The 7,075-nt window shown below is 40.8% G+C and overlaps 1 long non-coding RNA gene across 1 annotated transcript; it reads left to right on the forward strand.

The window, feature by feature from the left end:
• The first annotated feature begins 36 nt into the window (after nt 1-36).
• On the forward strand, nt 37-3,506 carry LOC105873017 (uncharacterized). The gene is made up of 3 exons (XR_012918155.1): nt 37-88; nt 1,301-1,361; nt 3,335-3,506. It is a non-coding gene; the product is annotated as an uncharacterized LOC105873017 (long non-coding RNA).
• The last annotated feature ends 3,569 nt before the right edge of the window (nt 3,507-7,075 follow it).

Below are 7,075 nucleotides of genomic sequence, written 5' to 3' on the forward strand. Positions count from 1 at the left end.
AATGACGTAACGATCTACCAATAGTCGCTGGCTAAAGGTGGGTTCTATGTAGGCGACCGGCAAGCTGGAACACCAACCTGGGAAGAGAGTGAGCCATAAGGACCAATTGGAGGCCTGTGGGGGATCTCAGGGGCGGGGCTGCTAGCTTTGGCATTTTTGCTTTTTGGTGGGCTTGGACTTCTATGAGCCTCATCGCCAGGCGCTCAGGAGGCTTTGTAGAGCGTCAAGCTGGAGAGAGAAAGGATGTAAACCTTTTATTCTCAGGTGGAAAGGATTAAGCTTTGCAAAATGTTAGCAGTAAAATATCGATCTCCAGAAAATAACTTGGAGATTAGATTGGACTTTTAAATGGTACTGAACAGAATTACGATGTGTCACTTTATGTGACAAATGGAGAGATTAAGTCCCAACCCGAGTTGTCTTGCAGAACACTAAATGGCTTAATGGCTTACGTTCCATAGTTTAACTCTTATGTACAGTTTTATACTCGTTCAGAGTCATTCGAGGGGCTAAGCTCCTCGAAACAGGGAGCACATTCTAGGTACGTTGTACACATTTAATAAATGTAGTTAATGCTAGTTAACCTATCCAGAATCACAGTTCAACAATATTTCACTTGAGCATCTGTCTGTACATGGTATCGTATCAGTTTTACAGGGGATGCATATATAGTAAGGCAGACTCAAATTTTTTTTATTTTTTAATTTTTTTTGAGACAGAGTCTCACTCTGTCGCCCCCTGAGGTTAGAGTGCCGAGGCGTCAGCCTAGCTTACAGCAACCTTAAACTCCTGGGCTCAAGCAATCCTTCTGCCTCAGCTTCCGGAGTAGCTGGGACTACAGGCATGTGCCGCCATGCCCGGCTAATTTTTTCTATGTATTTTTAGTTGGCCAAATAATTTCTTTCTATTTTTAGTAGAGCTGGGGTCTTGCTCTTGCTCAGGCTGGTCTCAAACTCCTGAGCTCAAACGATCCTCCCAGAGTGCTTGGATTACAGGCGTGAGCCACCATGTCTGGACAAGGCAGACTCAATTTAATAGTCTTTACTTGTGGAAAGCTTACAGTCTAGTCAGGGTTTGGAGAGGAAGAACTTTCTCAGTGTGCCATGCGTACCATAAGTCCCCAAGATTAAACTGACACATCTTCCTGGAGTGTTAGTCAAAAAGTGTGGTATATTTATATTAAAAACAAACATTGATCTACTACTAACAATACTGCAAATTTAACATTAAATTTTAATTTTTTAGGCAGCTTCTTGTGACAGCCTTGGGGCTAACCGTTCATTTTTTTCTGTATAATTAGGTGCATTTCTAATGGAAAAAATTGAGAAGCACTACCTTATCATCATACAAAGCAAAATACGGTAAGCATCTATATAATATAAAAGTGTTAATATAGTGATGTGGGATTCAAAGGAGGCTCACATTCAGTGTAGGTCCTGGGAGAGGGGGGTTCTGGGGTGCTATTAATGTTCTGTTTCTTAATCTGGGTGCTGGCTACGTGGGTATGTTCATTATTCATTGACTTGTATATTTTATTTTGATTTATGCACTTTCCTCTGATTATGTTATAGTTTTTCCCCCACCCCAACTTCATGACTATGTTATAGTTCCATATAAAGTTTAAAAAGAAAAGGTATCTAATGTGAAGAGTAGGCTAAAATAGAGAAATGAAAGACTGAATTAAAAGGAGAACAAGCCATCTCGTTTAAAAAATGTCTTGTATTACCTTGAACATTTTAAAAAAGTATTTGTTTAGTCTTTTAAATGTTCACAATGTTCTTAAGAATCCAGTCAGCTATTCTGTCACCTTCTCTTCTCCAGTCTTCCCCCTCTTCAATCATAACCATCTCTTCTTCCCTGCTCTCCAAAAAAGAAAAAAATCTAATTTGGATTAACACAAATCAGTTTAACCTAACTTATCTAAGACATATTTGTCCTCTACCTGGGAGTTTAAGAAAAGCTGGGGATACACGTTTTGTTTTTATTACTAGTAAGGCTAACCTACTGTGTGATATAATGGCTTTAAATATCCAGAAATCTTTAAAAGTTCATCTTCAGATCGAGGGAAAAATTTTAACACCTCTGAAATATGAGAAAAATTTTGGCTTTGAATTTTTTCCCATTAAATCAGGAAAATAATGTATAACTATTGGATTTAGTCAGGAAGCCCTTCTGAAGGAGTAGAAGCCCCCTGATTCCCAGGTACATTTCTAAAGAAAGTTCAGATAAAATATGCTGTTATACTTTGGGAGGTTCAATTAGGTTAAGAAAAACAAAGTAGACCAGGCACGGTGGCTCACACCTGTAATCCTAGCTCTCTGGGAGGCCGAGGCAGGCCGATAGCTCGAGGTCAGGAGTTCAAAACCAGCCTGAGCAAGAGCGAGACCCCGTCTCTACTATAAATAAAAAGAAATTAATTGGCCAACTAATATATATAGAAAAAATTAGCTGGGCATGGTGGCGCATGCCTGTAGTCCCAGCTACTCGGGAGGCTGAGGCAGAAGGATTGCTTGAGCCCAGGAGTTTGAGGTTGCTGTGAGCTAGGCTGATGCCACAGCACTCACTGTAGCCTGGGCAACAAAGTGAGACTCTGTCTCAAAAAAGAGAAGAAGGAGATTTCTGGCCAAGCGCGGTGGCTCACACCTATAATCCTAGCACTCTGGGACGCCGAGGCTGGCTGATTGCTCGAGGTCAGGAGTTCGGAACCAGCCTGAGCAAGAGTGAGACCCCCGTCTCTACTATCAATAGAAAGAAATTAATTGGCCAACTAAAATATATAGAAAAATTTAGCCGGGCATGGTGGCGCATGCATGTAGTCCCAGCTACTTGGGAGGCTGAGGCAGAAGGATTGCTTGAGCCCAGGAGATTGAGGTTGCTGTGAGTTAGGCTGACGCCCGGGCACTCTAGCCCAGGCAACAGAGTGAAACTCTGTATCAAAAAAAAAGAAAAAGGAGATTTCTGACAGAAGTGACTCTCACTTTGTGTATTGTATTCATGAAAATTTTACTACTTTCTGGGAGAGATGGCTCCCTCAATTATCAATAAAAAGTTGTGTTTGGTCTGTCTCTTTCCAAATTAGTTAGATAACTTGGAACTCACATACAAAAAATGACAGCCAAGGCCTTGAAAAGAATTTGGGACACAGAAATAAAGATGCATATATACATGTAACAGATAATAGTAATATATCAAAAAGCAGTATAACTTATTTCAGCATTAAAGCAATTACTTTTATTCTTTAGGGAGTAAAACACATTTTTAGAAATCATATGAATAATATACTATGGGCATTTTAGCTTTGTGAAAAGGGGGAAAACAAATTTTTATCTGTTAGGATCTTCTTTATAGTTTTCTTAAAATTTGATGTCAGAAAGCATGCACGGGAGCCTGCGGAACTGCAACCATGCCACCAAAACCCTCAATAGGGGCATCTCTGAGTTCACTGTGATGGCTGTAGATCAGCCGCTGGGGATCATTCTGCACCTCCCACTGCTGTGTGAAGACAAGAATGTGCCCTTCAAGCAGGCCCTGGAGTGGACCTGTGGGATCTCCAGGCCTGTCATTGCCTGTTCTGTCACTATCAAAGAAGGCTCACAGTGGAAGCAGCAGATCCAGTCCATTCAGCAGGCTACCGAAACGCTCTTAGTCTAAACCTGTGGCCTCTGCCACATTCTCCCTGCAGACTCCTCCTCCTGAGGTGGTGTATCATATTGTCTGTGTTAGCATGTATTATTTTCAGCTACATTCTATTGTTATAAAATACTATAGTGCTACATTTGGTTTCTGGATTTTTCCATTGTTTTTGTTCTGTTTCATAGAGTTGTTTTCTCCCTTCTAAGCTCTTCTACACTAGCTCTGCCATCCTTCATCCTTTTATCCTCCCTTTTGAAAAATGAACTGATGCTCAGAACAGATGGAAGCAGAGTGGTGGCAACATTCAAAGGCAGGAAGAGCCAGGAGAAACCTGATGGAACCAGGATAGATACATGGTTCTAGTTCTCACCTGCTAACTTCCTACTGTGTGCAGGATATGATGGAAGTAAACACCATCCATTTTGTATCCCTTGTGCCTGACATATAGAATCATTCATATGGCTTAAAATAGTCAAGGAGTATTCTTTGCTCTCAAGGGGATTATGTATCATTTGGAGAGGAAGCATGTGTTCTGTGAGGTTAGGCTATGTCCAAGTGTCCTTTACAAATGTACCCTATTTGCTTTTGGCAATAATGATGTTTTGTTCTTTCCCTCTCTGACCACTAACTGTACCCCTGCATGTGGCAGGGCAGCAATATACCAAAGAGATGTGCTGCAGGATTCTAGAGTTGTCCTGGGTGAGACATGGGACCTTGACCTGCATCTTGAAAGAGGAGTGTCAAGGGCAGAGAGCATCATCTGATGCTGGAACAAAGGATTCTGGAGTCTAAGGAAACAACTTCTCTTTGGGGAATGGGGATTTCTTCAGTGCACACTTGGCCCAAGTCTGAGAGCCCTTACCCCTGTTGCCTGCCACAATTGGGTCAGATGTATTATTATTTTTTTTGAGACAGAGTCTCACTTTGTTGCCCAGGCTACAGTGAGTACAGGGGTGTCAGCCTAGCTCACAGCAACCTCAAACTCCTGGGCTCAAGCAATCCTACTGCCTCAGCCTCCCAAGTAGCTGGGACTACAGGCATGCACCACCATGCCAGCTAATTTTTTCTATATATATTAGTTGGCCAATTAATTTCTTTCTATTTATAGTAAAGACGGGTCTGGCTTTTGCTCAGGCTGGTTTCCAACTCCTGACCTTGAGTAATCTGCCCTCCTCGGCCTCCCAGAGAGCTAGGATTACAGGTGTGAGCCACCGCACCCAGCCAGATGATATTCTTTATCACATAAGAGTGCTACTATGTCCTTCATTCTTGTGAACATTCTAATAAAGAAATATATTCATATTCCAATTAAAAAAAAGCATGCATGTATGTATGCAAGAGAGTAGAGTGAAATATATGAAGTATTGTAAAACAAAAACATCCACCAACCTAGAGGATTCTGTATCTAGTGACATTATCCTTCAAAAGTGAAGGATATATAAAGACTTTCTCAGACAAAAACTGAGAAAATTCATGTCCAACAGACTTACCCTGTAAGAAATGGTAAAAGAAGTTATTAAGGGAGAAGGATCATGTCACTTTTTTCTTACCAAAAAAAAAAAAAAAAAGGGAGAAGGAAAGCATGTCAGAAACTCAGTTCTTCCCTTAGAGTACTAACCAGGCCCAATCCTGCTTAGCTTCTGAGATCAGATGAGATGAGGCATGTTCAGGGTGGTGTGATCATAAATGGAAACTCAGTTCTATACAAAGAAAAGCATCAGAGAGGAATAAGTGAAGGTAAACAAACAAAAAAGATTCGCCAGTGTCAAAAACCTGTTTAGTCTACAATTTGAATATACCCTTAGAATACTTTCTGAAAATATGTGAAAAGTATACACATTCATTAAATCTAGGACATTAGCAATTATTTTGTACATATTGTTTCCCCTGCCTGGAGTACCCGTGACTGTTCCTTCTCAACCTGAAAAGATTTAAGACTAAGTTCAAAAGTTCAAATGGAAGCACGGGAATGTAGCGGTTAAAAGCTTGTATTTGAACTCAAGCTCTGCTCTGTGTCCTCCTCAGGCAGCCTCATTACCTCTGAGTTTCCTTCAAAAGAACATTTTTTAGTGTTGTGAGGAATAAATGAGATAACATATAAAGTAGCATAGTACCTCACTACAAAGGTGCTCAATAGATGATAGTCTCATAAAGAAATATAATTCCTCAAAGTCTTCTCCAACAATCCCAGGAAGAATGCTATTTCTTTCTTGGGGCGTCCAAATACCAAGTTAATACTTCTATTTGAGCATTTATCACAAGGTATCTTATTTTCCCATTTAAATGTGCATTCTTAGTCCAGGCACGATGGCTCAAGCTTTCAATCATAGCACGTTGACAGGCTGAGGTGTGAGGATCGCTTAAGACCAGGAGTTGGTGAGCAACATAGCAAGACCCCGTCTCTAAAACAATTAGCTGGGCATGGTGGCAGTCACCTGTAGTCCCAGCTACTCTGGAGGCTAAGGAAGGGGGATCATTTGAACCCAGGTGTTTGAGGTTGCAGTGAGCCATGATGATGCCACTACATTCTAGCCCGGGGAATACAGTAAGACCCTGTCTGGAAAAAAAAAAAAGTGCATTCTTGGAAGCTGGAATGAATTGTGTTCTATACAACTTTTTATTGTCAGCATGTAGCAAGTGCCAGTCAATTTGTAAGTACTCAATATTTTTTTGATGAATGAATTATAGGCAATAAGGTATGGAGTGGTTTACTCAAATTTTAACATGGAAGCTTTTAGAGAGTTTGTTTAAAATGCAGCTTCCTAAGCCCCTAACTCCTAAGACTGATCTCCTAGGAACCTGTATTTTAGCAAGGTACCTTCCCCACCACACACAGGCACAATTTTGGTGCAATGGTTTTTGCAACACACTTTGAGAAACATTGTATAAAGCATGACTTATTGAACAGTGCTTTGTCTTTTTTTTTTTTTTTTTTGAGACAGAGTCTCGCTTCGTTGCCCAGGCTAGAGTGAGTGCCGCGGTGTCAGCCTAACTCACAGCAACCTCAAACTCCTGGGCTTAAGCAATCCTGCTGCCTCAGCCTCCGAGTATCTGGGACTATAGGCATGCGCCACCATGCCCGGCTAATTTTTTCTATATATATTAGTTGGCCAATTAATTTCTATTTATAGTAGAGATGGGGTCTTGCTCTTGCTCAGGCTGGTTTCAAACTCCTGACCTCGAGCAATCCGCCTGCCTCGGCCTCCCAGAGTGCTAGGATTATAGGCGTGAGCCACCACCTGCTTTGTCTTAAAAATATCACGAAGGTATAAATAATCACAATAAATACATTTCTTACTATCCCTTTTGCTGTAGACATTCTAAAGAAAGGAAGAATAAGCTAATTATAAGCGCAGTTATATTTTTACATGTTAGCTCTGTTGTAGTTCATTATAGCATGTTACCTACATTTGGAATTTAAGACTTCTAACTCCTAAATAAA

Source organism: Microcebus murinus, chromosome 2 (genome assembly GCF_040939455.1).
Source record: "Microcebus murinus isolate Inina chromosome 2, M.murinus_Inina_mat1.0, whole genome shotgun sequence".
Taxonomy (NCBI): domain Eukaryota; kingdom Metazoa; phylum Chordata; class Mammalia; order Primates; family Cheirogaleidae; genus Microcebus; species Microcebus murinus.